The 20,517-nt window shown below is 47.2% G+C and overlaps 1 protein-coding gene across 3 annotated transcripts in view; it reads left to right on the top strand.

The window, feature by feature from the left end:
- HOMER2 (homer scaffold protein 2) overlaps positions 1 to 20,517 on the top strand; it is a 304,233-nt gene that overhangs the window by 198,923 nt on the left and 84,793 nt on the right. The window lies entirely within an intron of this gene.

Below are 20,517 nucleotides of genomic sequence, written 5' to 3'. Positions count from 1 at the left end.
CGTATCGCAAAAAATGGCCTGGACAGGAAGTGGGTAAATCCTTCCGGGGGTGAAGTGGTTAATGATGCATTCTTAATATAAAGTTAAACCTTTGCTTATGTTCCCAATAACTATTTAGTTGATTCGTTTATCTTGGCACATCCTGAAACTTCAATCCATGTTGAATTATGTTACATAACGTGGACAACCTTTTGTGAGATAGATCCATAGATGTCCTGTCATAGTTCTCTACACATTATGACAGATTTTTCATATGTATCAGATATAAATAGAATTGTGATCCATTATTTGGAGCCTTCAGCTATTGTCACTTACATTTGAGATGGACGCGGTCGCCATGTATCCAGAAGGCATAATGCATCATGGAATGTCCCATGGGCAGAAGCATGAGCAGCATTTGGCTCAGAAGTCACAGTGAATTAAGATGACATTGCTCACATATGATGAACAGAAAAGCCGGAAGGAATCCTCTACTTCTGGCAGCGTACAAACTATTGTCCTCGCTACTCTATGATCACTCTCTAGAAGACGCTCGAGGAAATCTGCTGCTGCTCTAGCACACAAGGAGAAAAATATTTTTCTTTTGGCTTTCGTTCTATTGTTGAGATTTGCACGAGAAAATGCCTTGTTACCTCTTAACCACTTAAGCCCCGGACCAAAATGCTGCCTAAAGACCCAAGGGGTTTTTACAGTTCAGGACTGCGTCGCTTTAACAGACAATTGCGCGGTCGTGCGACGTGGCTCCCAAACAAAATTGGCGTCTTTTTTCCCCACAAATAGAGCTTTCTTTTGGTGGTATTTGATCACCTCTGCGGTTTTTATTTTTTGCGCTATAAACAAAAATAGAGCGACAATTTTGAAAAAAATGCAATATTTTTTACTTTTTGCTGTAATAAATATCCCCCAAAAACATATATATAAAACATTTTTTTTCCTCAGTTTTCGGCCGATACGTATTCTTCTACCTATTTTTGGTAAAAAAAATCGCAATAATCGTTTATCGGTTCGTTTGCGCAAAATTTATAGCGTTTACAAAATAGGGGATAGTTTTTTTGCATTTTTATTTATTATTTTTTTTTTACTACTAATGGCGGCGATCAGCGATTTTTTTCGTGACTGCGACATTATGGCGGACACTTCGGACAATTTTGACACATTTTTGGGACAATTGTCATTTTCACAGCAAAAAATGCATTTAAATTGCATTGTTTATTGTGAAAATGACAGTTGCAGTTTGGGAGTTAAACACAGGGGGCGCTGTAGGAGTTAGGGATCACTGTGTATGTGTTTACTAGTGTAGGGGTGTGTGGCTGTAGGAATGACGTCATTGATCGTGTCTCCCCTATAAAGGGGATGATGCGATTGATGCGCCGACACAGTGAAGCAAGGGGAAGCCGTGTTTACACACGGCTCTCCCCGTTCTTCAGCTCCGGGGAGCGATCGTGACGGAGCGGCTATAAACAATTAGCCGCGCCGTCGTCCCGGATTGCTCCCCGAGCGGACCCGACCTCCGCATGTACCGGGGAGGTCCCGATCGGACCCCCGACCCACGTCTAGCAGAGGACGTACAGGTACGTGATTGTGCCTGTCCGTGCCATTCTGCCGATGTAAATGTACATGAGGAGGTCGGGAAGTGGTTAAATCTCCAGCTCCAAGGGTCACATGGGAAAAAGTCGGCGTATGTATTTAGATCGTATTTTGTGCTGTAGATAATTGATATTACGTGCAATTTCAGAATGACATTTGCAACTGGCGGTGTTTAGATATTCAGAAGAGTTGTGCCAAATTCACGAAAACCCTGTTACATTTTTATTGTTGATACTGACAGGAGGGACAAATTCAAGTACAGTGGAACCTCGGATTGCGAGCATAATCTGTTCCAGGAGAATTCTCGTAATTCAATACACTCGCATATCAGAGCGAGTTTCCTCTGTGGAAATGAAAATAATTTGTTCCACATTTACTTCAATAGCATGCAATACTGCATGTGGCCAGAGGTGGGGGGGGGCGCTGGTGAGCCTTGGAAATGATCGGGGGATGGCCCGCATGACCTCGGAAAGGCTCAGAAACACCTGGGAACGGAGTATTTCTGAACGGCTCAGATCGGCTCTGCTCCAGGACACCCGCACCTCAGGACAAATGCAGTACTGCACACCCCATTAGCTTGAACACTGCTTGTTTTGCAGGACAGCACTCGCAAACCGAGTCAGAATTTTTAAATAAAAGGTGCCCGTCTTTTATAATGCTCGTTAACCGCGTTACTCTTATCCCAAAGTTCCACTGTAGTTCTTATTTGATACGCTATTACTATATGACGGTACAGTGTCCAATTCATAAAGAAATAACACCATATTGGTGACCCCTGATGTCTCAATAAAGAGTACCTGTTCTGCCCAAAGCTATCTTTAGGGGTCTTGCTCATCCCCTGTGATGGCAATAAAGTCGAAAGACAAGTATAGGGTTGAGGTTTTTCCAGTTTCATACATGCCTAGGTGGATGCAGCATCTGTCCCTTGGCGCCTCTACACTGAGAAGCAAGCAATCGAACACTGCTGATTATTTGGTTCTGACAACTCCGTGAGCAGAGAGCTGCAGACTGTCAGTCACAGCTCTCTGCTCTGCCCCTTCCTCGCTCACTGAAGCCCTGAGCTGTAGAGGGGGTGGAGCGGCAGGCTCTCAGCGGCTCGCTGAGGGGCTGAGCCGGGTGTCGGTCCAGGGATCTGGCGGATCCTGACTTGCATTGTGGTGATGGTGCAGACCCTGGAGCGACTTCTGTAATGTCAGCATAGGCGTGCGCACAGTGTGTGCTGGGTGTGCCCAGGCACACCCGAATTACCCCATGCACATTAGTGTTAGTGTTATGCACTGTGTAGCAGCAGGAACATGGGAAATATCTCCCTCTTACTGGCTCTGCCATAAGAGAAGTGTTTATGCTCTTCTCTTTTACTGTGCAAGCAGGGAGATCAAATGTGCCAGGGTCATATATATGTAGAAACATACACACGTGTGTTTTGAGTTTAAGGGTGCACACCCTAATGCAATAGGCTGCGCACACCTATGGATGTCAGCAGAGAGCGGACTTCAGCACCGGTCTGCTGAAAAACAGTCACAGGAGTGCAAAACGAACTGCACTCCTGTGATCCACAGGATAAATACAGCCAAACTAGCCTTGGCTGTACTTCTCTTTTAAAGTGGTTGTACACCCCTGAACTAAACTATAAAAAAAATAAAGGCCCAGATTCAAGTAGAATCGCGCAATATTTGCGTGGGCAAAGAGCAAATTTTTTTCTCTGCGCCCACGCAAATATTGCGCTTTGCCCGCGATTCACGGAGCAGTTGCTCCGTAAATTGCGCGGGCAATATGCTAAGCAGCCGGGCGCAAGGCTGCCTAATGTAAATGATCCCGCTGGGGGCGGGAATCATTTAAATTAGGCGCGCTCCCGCGCCGAGCGAACAGCGCATGCTCCGTCGGGAAACTTTCCCGACGTGCATTGCGGCAAATGACGTCGCAAGGACGTCATTTGCTTGTAAGTGAACGTGAATGGCGTCCAGCGCCATTCACGGTTCACTTACGTAAACGACGTGAAATTTGAACGTCGCGAGCGGGAGGCGCAGCTATACTTTAGCATTGGCTGCGCCTGCTATTAACAGGAGCAGCCTTATGCTAAAGGCGCCGTACGGAAACTCCGTACCTTGCGTGAGAAGGGCCCGCGCAACTTTTGTGAATCGGTGGTAGTATACAATTTGCATACTACACGCCGATCACAAAGGCCGCGCCCCCTAGCGGCCAACGCAAGAATGCAGCCTGGGATGTGAAGGCATAAGGAGGCTTATGTTTGTCACATCCTAGGCTGCATTCGGTGTAACGAGGTTCCTGAATCAGGAGCACTCGTTACACCGGAGCAAGTAAGCCCTTGCGCCGCGCAACCTATGGTTGCGCGGGCGCAAGTGCTTCTTGAATCTGGGCCAAAAACTGCAAGACAAAGGCATAATGAGCTAGTATGTATAGCATACTAGCACATTATGTATTACTTACCTTAGATCAAAGCCCCCGAATCGGTCTTCGTACACCGCTCCAGCTGGCGACATCACTAACTGAGTTATTTCCGGGTATCGCAGGCTTCGGGACTGTGATTGGCCGGAGCCGCGATTATGTTACTCCTGCACTCATGCCGGCAACAGCACAGTCTAACTGAAGCAATGACACTTACGTGCCGTTGCTTCAGTGCGCTTGTGCCAATGACGTCGGCACATGCAGTTACAGGAGATATCTCCTAAATCATGCAGGTTTAGGAGATATCCGGTGTTCTTACAGGTAAGCCTTATTATAGGCTTACCTGTAGCAAAAGGTGGTTGTAAAGGGTTTACAACCACTTTAAGTAAAAAAATAAAATAAAAGCATAAAATAAAAAACATTTTTAAACCACCCCCATGTAAACACAATGGGGGCGGGATTTTACATGTAGATTAATGGTGGCTTTACCTCACTCTTATTCTAAGACACAAGTTGGAGGGGTGTGACACAGCCAGTGACCTGCAGAAATCCGCCCGCTCCATGTTATTGCCACAAAAAAAATAAGATTTGACTTAAAATATACAATATATTTGTATGCCAGTTTAAAAAATATTATTAATTTAATTTCTTCTTTTTTTTTTTTTTTTTAATGGGACCAGCAGCAGAGGACTAGAAGCTCTTCCTGCTTATGTTTCCCTGCAGACAGGCTGGGAATGAGCTGGGTCATGTGACGGCTGTATATCAATTAGGAAGGAGGTTTCTTTATTAAAATAATTACAGTGCCATCGTCCACATAAAGAAATATAAGGGACAATGTAAATTAAAGAGCGTGTGTTTAGTATCACTGTAATAGATTGCCTGCCAAAAGTAATGTCTCTGATCTCGGGCATTCATATCAGTGCCTAAGTGTAACCTGAATAGCAGCTATGTGTAGGTAGGAGTATTGTGAAGTACCAGGCAATGATGCCCTTTGTTGAACTACCTTGCTAGCTGCTGAATGTAGGTAGGATTTGTAACCACTATTTTGGACTGCTATGTTCTTGGCCACTGTAGGGTAACTGGTGGTCCCCTAATGTGTACAATGTCATTAACATTAATGTATCCCCTAACCTGTAAACTTCACCCTACATAATCCCTTCAAAATGTAACCTGCCTCTTAGCCCCCATTCACACCTAGGCGTTTTGTCGCCTGTAGTGTGACGCCGCAGCAGCCCCGAGACACTGGAGGGATGAACACACATTGCCCTCTATGGAGATGGTTCACATCTCCACGCCGAACGCCGTACGCCGTACGCCTGAAAAAAAGTCCCGGACCTTTTTTTCAGGCGGCGTTCGGCAAAGGAGATGTGAACCATCTCCATAGAGGGGGTGAGGCTGCATTCACAATCGCTGCGTTTTGTCGCCGCAAATCGCGGTACAAAACACCGCAATTTGTCGCGCAATTCGTGGGACAAAACGCAGTGATTTTGTACGCCTAGGTGTGAATGCAGCCTTATACTTAACCTCTAACATAACCCTGTTGAACACACAACCCCTAAAGTGATTGTAAAGTCCATTCAGACACAGAGCTGTGGTTTGGTCCCCCCCCCCCCCTTTCACCTGATTGGCCAACTGATTTTGATCGACAGCAGTGGGAGCCAATGGCGCTGCTACTGTGTCTTAGCCAATCGGGAGGTAGAGTCCCAGACAGCCTAGACCAGACCTGGGCAAACTACGGCCCGCGGGCCGTATATGGCCCGCGGACCTTTTAATCCGGCCCCCCCGCCGCCGCCGAAAATCGCCGCCGCTGCCACGTTAATCACCGCGGCGGGGAACATTACAGACAGCGTTCGTTTGAACAGCTGTTTTCCCCGCTGCGCATAGACACTCCCCCTTGGACGGATCTGTCCAATCGCGAGCAAGGGGGAGTCACATAGACACTCCCCCTTGCTCGCGATTGGACAGATCCGTCCAAGGGGGAGTGTCTATGCGCGGCGGGGAAAACAGCTGTTCAAACGAACGCTGTCTGTAATGTTCCCTGCCGCGGTGATAACAGTAGGCAGGGCAGGGCGCTACCATTTAGTGCAGGAGGGGGGCGCAACCAGCCAGTGTGTCACTCACTGTCACAGCGCGGGGCCACGGGCAGCGGCACTTTACACATTGTGTGCCGACTGCCTGGCTGCCGAGTGCGCTCCTGGCTCCCTTTCCTCCTGTCACTTTGTGTGCTCGTCGCTCCCCCCCCCCCCTATTCAGTTGGTCGTGTCGGTTCATTTCAGCGGCGTGAATTAACATTAATCGCAGCCACTGTGCCATCAATTGTCGCCACTGTGCCCATCACACACAGCCACTGTGTTAACACATGCAGCCACTTGTGCCAACACACGCAGCCACTGTGCCAACATAAATTGTCGCCACTGTGCCCATCAAATGCAGCCACTGTGCCAATCACACGCAGCCACTATGCCAATCACACGCAGCCACTGTGCCAATCACACGCAGCCACTGTTCCCATCAAACGCAGCCACTGTGCCAATCACACGCAGCCACTGTGCAATCAATTGTTGCCACTGTTCCCAAACGCAGCCACTGTGCCAATCACATGCAGCCACTGTGCCAATCACACGCAGCCACTGTGCCAATCACACGCAGCCACTGTGCCCATCGAACGCAGCCACTGTGCCCATCGAACGCAGCCACTGTGCCAATCACACGCAGCCACTGTGCAATCAATTGTCGCCACTGTTCCCAAACGCAGCCACTGTGCCAATCACACGCAGCCACTGTGCCAATCACACGCAGCCACTGTGCCAATCACACGCAGCCACTGTGCCAATCACACGCAGCCACTGTGCCCATCAAATGCAGCCACTGTGCCCATCAAACGCAGCCACTGTGCCAATCACACGCAGCCACTGTGCAATCAATTGTCGCCACTGTTCCCAAACGCAGCCACTGTGCCAATCACACGCAGCCACTGTGCCAATCACACGCAGCCACTGTGCCAATCACACGCAGCCACTGTGCCCATCAAATGCAGCCACTGTGCCCATCAAACGCAGCCACTGTGCCCATCACACGCAGCCACTGTGCCAATAACACGCAGCCACTCTGCCCATCAAACGCAGCCACTGTGCCAATCACACGCAGCCACTGTGCCCATCAAACGCAGCCACAGTGCCATCACATGCAGCCACTGTGCCAACACACGCAGTCACTGTGCCATCAATTGTTGCCACTGTGCCCATCACACGCAGCCACTGTGCCATCAATTGTCGCCACTGTGCCCATCAAACGCAACCACTGTGCCATCACACGCAGCCACTGTTTAATCAATTGTTATTGATTAAACAGTGGCTGCCTGTCCCCAGCGTCTGTCCCCCTCCTGTGCCATGTCCCCAGCGTCTGTCCCCCTCCTGTGTCATGTCCCCAGCGTCTGTCCCCCTCCTGTGTCATGTCCCCAGCGGCTGTCCCCCTCCTGTGTCATGTCCCCAGCGGCTGTCCCCCTCCTGTGTCATGTCCCCAGCGGCTGTCCCCCTCCTGTGTCATGTCCCCAGCGGCTGTCCCCCTCCTGTGTCATGTCCCCAGCGGCTGTCCCCCTCCTGTGTCATGTCCCCAGCGTCTGTCCCCCTCCTGTGTCATGTCCCCAGCGTCTGTCCCCCTCCTGTGTCATGTCCCCAGCCTCTGTCCCCCTCCTGTGTCATGTCCCCAGCCTCTGTCCCCCTCCTGTGCCATGTCCCCAGCCTCTGTCCCCCTCCTGTGCCATGTCCCCAGCCTCTGTCCCCCTCCTGTGTCATGTCCCCAGCCTCTGTCCCCCTCCTGTGTCATGTCCCCAGCCTCTGTCCCCCTCCTGTGTCATGTCCCCAGCCTCTGTCCCCCTCCTGTGTCATGTCCCCAGCTTCTGTCCCCAGCCTCTGTCCCCCTCCTGTGTCATGTCCCCAGCCTCTGTCCCCCTCCTGTGTCATGTCCCCAGCCTCTGTCCCCCTCCTGTGCCATGTCCCCAGCCTCTGTCCCCCTCCTGTGCCATGTCCCCAGCCTCTGTCCCCCTCCTGTGCCATGTCTATAACAAGTACTCGTACCAGTTGTCCAACAATGATATTTACTGCTTTTTATAAAGAAATACAATTGATTTTATGCAGTATTGAGTTTAGCCTTTTGGCCCGGCCCTCCAAAATATTTTTAGTTTCTCATGTGGCCCCATCGAAAAAATAATTGCCCACCCCTGGCCTAGACACTCGTTGGACATCACTGGACAGAGATGGGGCTCGGGTAAGTATTAGTAGGAGGGCTAAGGGAAGCTGTTTATCTTGATGCATAGAATGCATTAGGATAAAAAAAACTTCTGACTTTACAACCCCTTTAAACTATTTAAACTAAACTAAGTGACTACCTAACACTAAACTAAACCCTGTAGCAGAATACTCGCTTGATCTGATGGCTGTAAGACTCTACGCCCAGTGCTTACTATTCTGACCTGAAAAGTAGCGAAGATAACAAAGTATTTGGTTTTGTGTATAACCTCTTTTTTATTAAGGCCCCTTTCACGCTGGGGTGGTTGGTACGTCAGCGGTAAAGCGCTACTATTTTTAGTGGTGCTTTACCATCAAATTTTTTGCAGCGCTTTTCAGCCGCTAGCGGGACACTTTTAACCCCTGCTAGTGGTCAAAAAAGAGTTAAAACCACCCGCAAAGAACCGATGCAGCGGCACTTTGCCCGCGGTATAGCCGCGGTGCCCCTTAATTTCAATGGGCAGGAGCGGTATACACACCGCTCCAAAGATGCTGGTAGTAGGACTTTTTTTTAGCGTCCTGCCAGCGCACTGCTCCAGTGTGAGAAGCGGCTCTTTCAGGGCGCTTTGTAGGCACTATTTTTAACGTTATGGCGCCTGCAAAGCCCCTCAGTGTGAAAGAGGTCTAAAGGTTTTCAGGTTACAGTAAAAGGATTTCCAAATGAGGAAAAGGCATAATAATATGAACAAAAAAGGGAAATAAAAAAACAACCATACAGAACATAGTGATTTAAAGTCGCACACAGGCAGTAGCTTAAAGGGGTTGTAAAGGTAATTTTTTTTCCCCCTAAACAGCTTCCTTTACCTTAGTGCAGTCCTCCTTCACTTACCTCATCCTTCCATTTTGCTTTTAAATGTCCTTATTTCTTCTGTCTGTAACTACACACAGTAATGCAAGGCTTTCTCCCTGTGTGGAGTGTCGTGCTCGCCCCCTCCCTTGGACTAAAGGAGAGTCTGTACGGAAAGTGAGGGTAATGAAAGCCTACGCCAGACACGTCAATCTTTTGTTTTTTGGGTCATGTCCAGCCTTTTTTGAAGCCCTGAGTTTAAACCACTCTTTCACTAAAATGAAAGTGCCCAAAAAATAGCTAATCCTGCAAAAGAATATATTTGCCTTACCCACTGCCTGTGCTGCCAAAGGTCGTGCTGGTGCAGGGATGTCGTCCAATTAAGTCTCTACAGCAGTGGTCTCCAAACTGCGGCCCGAGGGCCGGATGCGGCCCTTTGCTTGCCTTTATCCGGCCCTTGGGGCACTATCCCTCCCACTGATACGAGACACTATTCTGCCATCTGACACCAACAATGGAGCACCATTTCTCCCACTGACACAACTAATAGAGCACTATTACCCCCTATGATACCAGCAATGGGGCACTATTCCTCCCCCTAATACCAGATGTTCACTAACAATGATGCCAGGAAAATTTCTACTCCCGCTGGCCAAAGTCCGGCCCTCCAAGAGTCTGAAGGACAATAAACCGGCCCTTTGTTTAGAATGTTTGGAGACCCTTGCTCTACAGGAACCAACACTTCTGGAAGTGACAAATTCTTAGATACCCACTGCATTCATTGGTTCCTTCCACAGACCCCTACATCATTGGTTGTCCAATAGCAGTGTTAGGGGGTCAGTGGAAGGATCCATTGAGCTCAGCAAGGGACCAGGAGACCACAGAGTGTCGGTATCTGAAAAGCCTTCCGTTTCAGAATTTCTCTGCAGCAAAGTGGTGTTTGGCAGCCTGGTCATGGCTAAAAGTAAGTATTGTTTCAAGGACGGCTTTTTGGGCAGCTTGATTTTAGTGACCAGGCCACTTTTATCATTTAAACTGAATGAGGCCCCAGTTGATGAAGGTTACACTGTGTTTGTTTTTTGTTTTTTTTTTGTTTGGTGAAAAAAAAAGAAGGGAAATGTAGCCTTCTCAATGCTAAAACGGTGTATAAACCCTGTTTCAGCACCATGGGGAGCTCCAGTAATGAGATTTGCCTCTAGGTTTATCTGTATGTACAGTAGGTGAAGCCGATTTTGTGTCAATCTCGCTCTCTTTCTCAGCGAGATTGAGCACCTACGAGCCCCATCGCGGGAGCCAGCGCCGAGCTGGCTTGCCGCGATGGAGACAGAGCCGTCATAGAAGCGACGGGAGATCCGACTTGGATTCCCGCCAATTCTACACGTGTGCGGCGTTTGTTATGAATCCTGAGGGGGAAGTCCCCGCCGGATTTTAAATAAAAATCCGGCATGGGTCCCCCCCTCAGGAGCATACCGGACCCTTAGGTCTGTTATGGGTTGTAAGGAGAGCCCCCCTACGCCGAAAAAAACGGCGTAGGGGGTCCCCCTACAATCCATACCAGACCCGTATCCAAAGCACGCTACCCGGCCAGCCAGGAAGGGAGTGGGGACGAGCGAGCGCCCCCCCCCTCCTGAGCCGTACCAGGCTGCATGCCCTCAACATGGGGGGGTTGGGTGCTCTGGGGCAGGGGGGCGCACTGCGGCCCCCCCACCTCAGAGCACCCTGTCCCCATGTTGATGAGGACAGGGCCCCTTCCCGACAACCCTGGCCGTTGGTTGTCGGGGTATGCGGGCGGGAGGCTTATCGGAATCTGGGAGCCCCCTTTAATAAGGGGGCCCCCAGATACCGGCCCCCCACCCTAAGTGAATGAGTATGGGGTACATCGTACCCCTACCCATTCACCTGCAAGAAAAGTGGTAAAAACACAAATAAACCACACAGTGTATTAAAATATTTTATTTTTCTGCTCCGGAGGCCGCCCCCTGTCTTCTTTATTAGCTCTTTTACCAGGGGGGGCTTCTTCTTTGACGTCTTCGGGTGGGTGGGGGCCGCCGTCTGGTTCTCTTCCACCGCAGGGGGGGGATGGCTTTTAAAAAAGCCCCCACCCCCCCGGCGGGTTTCCTCCGGCGTCTTCGGCGGGGCTCTTCTTCTTCCGCTATCCCGACGGGTCTTCTCAACTCTCCGGGGTTCTCCTTCTGTCTTCGCCGCTCTCCGTTGTTGACTCGTCGCACCCCGGTTCTTCGTCTCGCAGTCCGGTCCCTTCTTCCGTGCTGTACGTCTTCTTCTGTGCTGTGAGTTCTTCTTCCGCGCTGTGACGTCATGTTCTTCACTTCTCTCCTTCTCCCCATGTTGACTCGCCGGTCCTCCTCGCTGAAATGACGGATGCGCGCCTTGCATCGGACCTATATAGGCCTCGCAATCCCATCATGCTCTGGTACCTACCCATGTGATACCTACCCACGTGGGTAGGTATCACATGGGTAGGTACAGAGCATGATGGGACTGCGAGGCCTATATAGGTCCGATGCAAGGCGCGCATCCGTCATTTCAGCGAGGAGGACCGGCGAGTCAACATGGGGAGAAGAAGAGAAGTGAAGAACATGACGTCACAGCGCGGAAGAAGAACTCACAGCACAGAAGAAGACGTACAGCACGGAAGAAGGGACCGGACTGCGAGACGAAGAACCGGGGTGCGACGAGTCAACAACGGAGAGCGGCGAAGACAGAAGGAGAACCCCGGAGAGTTGAGAAGACCCGTCGGGATAGCGGAAGAAGAAGAGCCCCGCCGAAGACGCCGGAGGAAACCCGCCGGGGGGGTGGGGGCTTTTTTAAAAGCCATCCCCCCCCGGCGGTGGAAGAGAACCAGACGGCGGCCCCCACCCACCCGAAGACGTCAAAGAAGAAGCCCCCCCTGGTAAAAGAGCTAATAAAGAAGACAGGGGGCGGCCTCCGGAGCAGAAAAATAAAATATTTTAATACATTGTGTGGTTTATTTGTGTTTTTACCACTTTTCTTGCAGGTGAATGGGTAGGGGTACGATGTACCCCATACTCATTCACTTAGGGTGGGGGGCCGGTATCTGGGGGCCCCCTTATTAAAGGGGGCTCCCAGATTCCGATAAGCCTCCCGCCCGCATACCCCGACAACCAACGGCCAGGGTTGTCGGGAAGGGGCCCTGTCCTCATCAACATGGGGACAGGGTGCTCTGAGGTGGGGGGGCCGCAGTGCGCCCCCCTGCCCCAGAGCACCCAACCCCCCCATGTTGAGGGCATGCAGCCTGGTACGGCTCAGGAGGGGGGGGGGGCGCTCGCTCGTCCCCACTCCCTTCCTGGCTGGCCGGGTAGCGTGCTTTGGATACGGGTCTGGTATGGATTGTAGGGGGACCCCCTACGCCGTTTTTTTCGGCGTAGGGGGGCTCTCCTTACAACCCATAACAGACCTAAGGGTCCGGTATGCTCCTGAGGGGGGGACCCATGCCGGATTTTTATTTGAAATCCGGCGGGGACTTCCCCCTCAGGATTCATAACACGCCGCACACGTGTAGAATTGGCGGGAATCCAAGTCGGATCTCCCGTCGCTTCTATGACGCGCTTGCTGGGATGTGCTGTCACTATTCCAGTGAGTGTGAGATGCCGGCGAGATCTCGGCACCCTGTCGCCGAGAATCAGCGCGACGCTGTCGTGCTAAAAGCACAATATCACAAACACCTACTGTAAACCTTCACAATGAACGCCTCTTATTTCCTACCATTTTTTTTTTTTTTTTGCTAAATACACCATTGAACTTTTGTTTTATCTGTTTGATAAGTGTCAAAAATTACCCATGCACCAGGCCGTAGGGGAGGGGCTCAGAGGTCATTGACCCTTGTAATTTGTCATTAATGAAGTAGGCAAGGCTGACAACACATGCTGAAAATACACCGTTCTCATGTCAAATAAATCAGGGATGCACTATAATTTTTGACACATCATTTTTAACACATCGACAACTTTTTTTTCTGCAGTTGCATTCTGAGTAAAAAAAAAAATTCGAAATGTGCACGTATTGCAACATTTTGTGTACTAGTGAGATCCGACATCTGTTCACTGGCAGCTGCATTCTTCTAGTCCTCCTGCAAATAGGAGGGTGAATGTGACTGTGGAATGTCATCAAATGTTTGTTGCAATATTAACCACTTGCCTACAGGGCACGTTCACCCCCTTCCTGCCCAAGCCATTTTTCAGCTTTCATCGATGTCGCACTTTGAATGACATTTGCTCGGTCATGCAACGCTGTACCCTCTGCGTTTTTTATTTATTGCGCTATAAACAAAAGAAGAGGGACAAGTTTGAAAAAAACACAAAATGTTGTACTTTTTGCTATAATAAATATCCAATTATTTTTTTTAAACACATTTTTTTCCTCAATACGTATAGGCCAATACGTATTCTTCTACATTTTTTTGGTTAAAAAAATCGCAATAAGCGTATATTGATTGGTTTGTGCACAAGTTATAGCGGCTACAAAATAGTGGATAGATTTATAACATTTTTATTATTTATAATTTTTTTTACTAGTTATGGCGGCGATCTGCGATTTTTATCGTGACTGCGATATTGCGGCGGACACATCGGACACATCGGACACTTCTGACACATTTTTAGGACCATTCACATTTATACAGCAATCCGTGCTATGAAAATGCATTAATTGCTGTATAAATATGACTGGCAGGAAAGAGGTTAACACTAGAGGGCGATCAAGGGGTTAATGTGTTCCCTAGGAGGTGATTCTTACTGTGGGGGGGGGGGGGGGGAAAGATTCCTGCACTATTTTTTTGCAAATTCAATGTGAGTTCAGCCATACACCTGTATGGCTGAACTCGCATTGCATAGACATCGCATGTGACCTGCACAGCATCGCATGTGTGAACCCAGGCTGAGTGGATGAACGGATCCAGGATTTACTGGATGGATGCTCATTATACAGCCACAGTGCTGATGACTGTCCGTTGTGAGTGCTCTTACTTGTCCATACTATAAATTCAATATGAAACAGGGCTGTTGCTGCTACCTTGATGTCCAACTCAGCCAGCCCCTTCTTTCCCTATTTGTGCTACAAAAAAATCTAAACAATTTTTTTTTTTACCCCCCCCCCCCCCCTCCACTTTGGTATCCAAGTTCATCCTCTCCCCACATTTTTTTATTCTCTGCTTCATCGCCTTCCTCTCCACTTGGCACTGTATGTGATACCCTGACGCCACAGAAACATTTCTTCCCATTGTGGGGTTTTACAACTCGTCGGTAATGGCAAAAATGTGAGTTTACTCCACTGCAGAAATAGTTTTCTGGGCTTTTCTGCACAGTTTTATTTAAAACAACGTCAAAAGTTCATATAAGTATGTCTTTCCATACAGGATTTTCATCATCAATACGAACAAAAAATAGCATTCCGCCTCCTCGCTCTGTTGGCAGCTTTACTGCTCCGATTAGTACCTCTTGGTCCTCCTGACAATCAAACATGTCCCAGTACATGTACAGAAGCTGTACCTCGGCTTTGCATCTTCCCTTGTAGCTTCCCAGCTGCTCTGTCACTCATGGATTCTCTCTTAGGCCCAGGCGGTGGTCTGTCCCGACCTGGACAGTATGGTGCATAAGAGCATCTCTCACTGCTCCTTTCTCACACTGACCCCCTTTGGGAGGTTGGGTCTCTGAGCTCTAACTCTGGCTCCAAGATAAATGCAGCACACATGTGGATCATTAGTGTGCCTTCCTCCTACAAAATCTAGCCTAGACCGCCATAATAATCTGTGGCACAGGCTCACCCTGCCCCAAAATCTATTCCCTGTATGTCCAAGAATTTTTAAATAATACGAACAAAACAAATTTTAACCTTATACAGGTATACCCCACTTTTAAGTACACAATGGGGTTTATTTACTAATGTTGGTAAGTGCAACATCAGGCTCACTTCTGCATAAAAGCCAATGAGCTTTCAGGTTTTATTACCAAAGCTTAATTGAACAAGCTGGGGTTAGAAGCTCCTTGGTTTCTATGCAGAAGTGAGCCTGATTTTGCGCTTTTTCAGCTTTAGTAAATAAACCCCATTGTGTACTATAAAGTGGGGTATGCCTGTAGAAGCTAATGATGGAAAAAATATGAGACCATCAGCAAATCATTCCATGAACCAAATTATAATGGATAGTTGCTTGGGTGTTGTGCTGATCCCATGGTTTACATATGTTGAATCGCTCGCTGACCCAGAACAAGTGTTGCAGGTAAGGTTTTCCGACGTTTGTCATTTAATTTGCACACTTATTCTGGTTCAGTTATTTAGGAAGCATTTCAAGCCATTGGGTCAGAATAACCGCTAACCAACATGGACATCAGCCATAGCAGCCCCCATACGTCTCTCAGTACAAGTTTATTATTTTTTCTTCTAATTCTATATTATTTAAGTTTTTGCCATGAGACAACAAAAACGGAGATCAAAAAAGGTGCAACAGATTTTGTGCATCAGCATGTAAAAGATGCAGCAGATTTCATCAGATATAATAATAAAAACAAAAAACTTTTACAAACTGTCTCTAGGAAACAATACAGAGCCCACACAGAATGACTGAAGCAGGTCAGGGAGGATAAACACAGAGCCAACTCCCAGGGCTCCAGGGAAATAGGAGGAGCATGTTTCTGGTAAAAAAGAATAGAGGGTTCCGACACCATTACGTAGTTCCAACAGCCTGCTAACTCTGATGGAAAAAGGTACTCCAGGAGAGAGCTGAAAGCAAAAAAGGGGTATAGGTAGGGAAAAATAAAAAATGGCAAAAGCCGGAATAGGCGTTGAGGGAAAATGCAATCTGAAAGCTGCTTTGCAAGGCTCTCTGGGTGTAGGTAGTGAGGGGAAATACACTACTCCTCTAAGCACTTTTGCCCTATTTCTAGAGGGTGCCCTCACAGGGGACCCACATTGGTAATGGTATATGTAGATCCAGATCAACTAGTGTAGTGTTCCTCCATGCCATTGGCAGAGGCGGGTGCTTCTATCTCATAAATCTCTGAGATTTACGTAACCATGCACTCATAGGAGGGGAGGATGTCTGCTGCCAGTACAAAGAAACGCAGGCCTTGACTGCATTGAGTAAGTAAATTTTAAGCAATTGTTTGTAGTGCCTGGATGACATGGGAGTAAGATTGAGCATGCAGGCCTTGGCGGTCATCTCCTAATTGTACGTCGGCAAGTTTAAACACAGGATCCCTGACCCTTGCCCAAAACAGTTGCAGCACTGAACAGCTTCAGAACATGTGTAAGTACACACCTTCCTGCTTATGGCACCATCAGAACAGTGGTGAAGTTTGTGGGAAGATTTAATGAAGGGTTAAAGAATAAGTTCACTTTTTAAAAAACAAAATAATGAATGAATGGTGCTACCTAATAGAAAGTCTATGGGAAACAGCAGGTTAACCACACAAAATCCACCTACGCTGCGGCCAAACCACAACACAGCAGTGTGAAACAGGCCTAAGTAAGAAACACCCTTTTTCTTTTGTAAATCAACCCTTTTGCTTAACTAAGAAGCTACTTATCATAGAGATGGATCAATTGTGAGGCCAAATGGGACGGTCCGAGACTTTATTTCGGGAACCGAACAAACATTTTTGTAACAACCTGGGTTTTTGGGGTTACTTACTAGTATAACTTTGTATTATTAGTGCTCTGCAGGGTATGTGCAAGACATGCCTATTGTCTACTGACCAGTTTGCATCTTTACCATGGTTTCATAATAAATATAAATTTCTGAACATTCCATTGTTTATACCAGTGGTCTGGGTCTGCCAACGATGGCCTGTGAATTGGGTGCAGCCCTTTGCTTGCCTTTATCTGGCACTTGGGGCTCTGTGCCTCCCACTGGTACTAGGCACTACTCCTCCCACTGACACCAATGAGGCACCATTCTTCCCTCAGACCCCAACAATGGGACACTATTCCTACTGACCACATGCATTATAAAAAAAAATGTTTTTCTTCTGACCAACAAGCCTTCCTTTTTTTTTTTTTTTTTACTGACCATAGTCTGGGCCCCCTAATGTCTGAAGGACCGTAAATTGGACCTTTGTTTAGAAATGTTAGACTCCCGGTTTATACCATAGTATCCTGAGTATAATAGGTGTTCTTGGCAGTGAAATTTTAAATTTAGTCATTCATGACGGAATTCCAGTTTATTTTCTTGATTATATGTAATAAAGTTTAGAAATATTTTGTGCCTGTTTTATACTTGCATATTAAACAGTTTGTTCATGTTATACTGAATTGTGGGATTATTTAGCATTGTGAAGTGAGCTGTAGATTTACCGCAGTGCAGATCAATGCGGACACTTGTTGAAGCCGATACTGTGATCTATTTGAAAGCAGTTGCTTCGCTTTGAGTGTGCTCAATAATGTAAACCATGGGGATGGAACAGCTGCTGCCTCTCTCCTTCAAGTGTTCATAGCTTAGTGCCATTTTAAGAAAAATAAACAAATGGCTTATAATAGATTTCACCATTTAATACGGAAAAAAAAACTGTTACTAAATGCTTGTAAACAGACATTACCAAATACTATATAAATGCATACTTGCCAAATAGTTTAGTGTGGCACAAAATAAAACATTTAACAAATGTTTATTCTATACATACACTAAATTTTATTGAGGAACAATTGTTTTAAATTTGGTTTTAAAGCATACAAGTTTTAAGCTGATATGTTAAATCTTTTTACATACCATTTATGTACATCGATCAACAATAAAAATGTGACCAATAACAGGTAAATAACATAAATAATCTCGTTACAAGAACACATAAAAGTTGACAGGCGCCAAATTGCAATGGTTGGATGACTGGGTCCCATCAAAATCTGCAGCTGTTGTGGGATGTTTACGGTCTGCAGTAGTCTGGACCTACCAACAGTGATCCAAAGAAGAAAAAAAATGGCAACAGGGCCATGGACAACCAAGGCTCATTGATGCATGCAAAGAGTGAATGGTTGGCCCATGTAGTCCGATACAGAAAAAAGCAACTGTAGCTTAAATTGCTGGAAAAGTTAATGCTGGTACTGATAGAGGTGTCGAAACACACAGTGCATCACAGTTTGTTGCTTATATGGCTGCAGACCAGTCAGGGTGCCCATGTTGACCCATGTCCGCAGCCAAAATCACCTACAACGGGCGTGTGAGCATCAGAACTGGAAATGGAAGAAGGTGTCTTTTGAGGTGCTGGCCTCCAAATTCTCCAAATCTCAATCCAATCAAGCATCCATGGGATGTGCTGGAAAACAAGTCTGATCCATAGAGGCTCCACCTTGTAACTTACAGGACTTAAAGCGGTTGTATACCCTTAAAAATAATAAAAAAAAACTGCAAGGCAAAGGCATAATGAGCTAGTATGACTACCTTAGATCGAAGCTCCCAGCAGCGGTCCTCGGACACGTCCTCCATCACCGCCATTGATACCCGGAGTGACTTCCGGGTATCCCCGCTCCGGCTCTGTGACTGGCTGGAGCGGCGATGACGTCACTCCCGCTCATGCGCGCCGATCAGCACGATCCCTGCGCATGCGCACATTTCCGGCACTTTCCGGCAGGCTCCCATTCAAAAGTTCAGTGCTCAGTGCGCCGTAGACATCGGCACCTGCTTTTCTGCAAATATCTCCTTAACCATGTAGGTTAAGGAGATATTGCAAGCACCTACAGGTAAGCCTTAATGTAGGCTTACCTGTAGGTGCAAGTATACCATGAGGGTATACAACCACTTTAAAGTGGAATTCCAGGCTCTAACTACATTTTGAAATGCTCCCACCTCCCTTTTAACTCCTATAATAATTACCCTGTAGAAGAAAGATGCCTATACCTACCTATTCGCAGTGGCTTCAGGGGAAAGGAGGTATACAGCCAACAATGGATGCCCCATGGTAAACCCAGGCATTCCATCTGTTGTCAGCGATCTCTCTTTTCTCCCCTAAAGCTGGCCGCTGGGGAGATCATGTGACCCAACCACAGCGCTCTGAGAATTGATAAGTATAGGCATCCTCCTTCTATAGGGTAGTTGGTATAGGAGTTAGAGGGGGATGCCAGCAGTTTTAGGCTTAGAGCATGGATTTCCACTTTAAAGGATCTTGTACTGACAGCTTGGTGCCAGATACCACATTATACCTTTAGAGGTCTAGGGAAGTCTTTCTCTCAATGGGCTAGGACTGTTTTGGCAGTAGAAGGACCTACTCAATATTAGGTAGGGGTAGTCCTTATGTTATGGCTTATCGGTGTAAGTCCTCATTTTAAAAATCCAACATTTGATACAGGGTGTAGCTATGTCACAGAGCATTCTAGGTTTTTTGTTTTTATATGGTAATGCAAGTGTGCTTTTGTTTTTGCCCCCTCACAGCCTCAGCATATGTAAAGGGTTCTGAGGCTGTGATCAAAAGCTTATTTCCTGCACACAGCCTCAGCATTGTTTGTAAATCTATTCTGAGGCTGTAGTTGGAGCCGATGTCAGGGAGGTCATGGCTTGGAGAGAGAATCCTTGTCATTTTCCCTACCTGTAGTTATGCAGTTTGTAAATAAAATCATTCTAATGATATTTAGAAATAAAGCACTAATATGTTAACCTATAAAAATGGTTTCTTTCCCATTTATTGAGCGACCTGGGAATTCGGAGTTGGGTTAGAAGGCAACATACAAGATGATTTGGACACTGACAAACAAAAAACAGTGACTAGCCCAGAATAACCCCACCTACCCTCAGCATGCCCATCCATGTCTATGATCATGCTTTTGGTATTGCTTTTCTACCAAACTGAGGATTGGTGGGAGTAGGAGGGGTTATACCAGACTGGTCACCGTTTGTTTTTTTTGCCAGTGTCCAAATCTTCCTGTAGGAAGCAGTAAGACCACTTTCACACTGAGGCGCTTTTACGCTAACAACGGAGCCTAAAAAGCTCACGAAAACGTATTTTCATTCAAATCAATGAATGCTTTTACACTGGGGCTGGCAGGGCTGTGACAAACTCCCTTCTCCATTGAAATGAATGGAAAGCTCTTCAATTTTTATTTTTTTTTCCTTTTTCCTTTTCTTCCCTTCCGGTCCGTGGGCATACACGGACGGAGGAGGAAAAGGTGGAGATTGGGATCTTGAGGAAGGGATAAGGGGGAGGGAATGAGGGGATAAAACAGGGAAGGAAGTGTGACGGAGATAAAGAGGGAATTAGTCTAATATATAGAGAATATATGGATAATCGGGGTGGAGATGAAATACTTGGGGAAGTTTGAAATTTAGTTAAAAGTAGTAATAGTATTTTGGTTACCACATCTCTCCTCGGGGGGAATGGATTGAAAATTGTTTGTGATATAGAATATTATAATTTCCCTCGGTGGTAAACTATGGATAGTAAATAGAGTTGAAGAGAGTGATGCAATGTAATATCCATATATACGCTGTCTGAT

This window comes from Rana temporaria, chromosome 3 (assembly GCF_905171775.1).
Source record: "Rana temporaria chromosome 3, aRanTem1.1, whole genome shotgun sequence".
NCBI classification, from domain to species: domain Eukaryota; kingdom Metazoa; phylum Chordata; class Amphibia; order Anura; family Ranidae; genus Rana; species Rana temporaria.
Note: the sequence above shows the minus strand (reverse complement) of the source record. Positions and strands in the feature narration are given on the sequence as shown.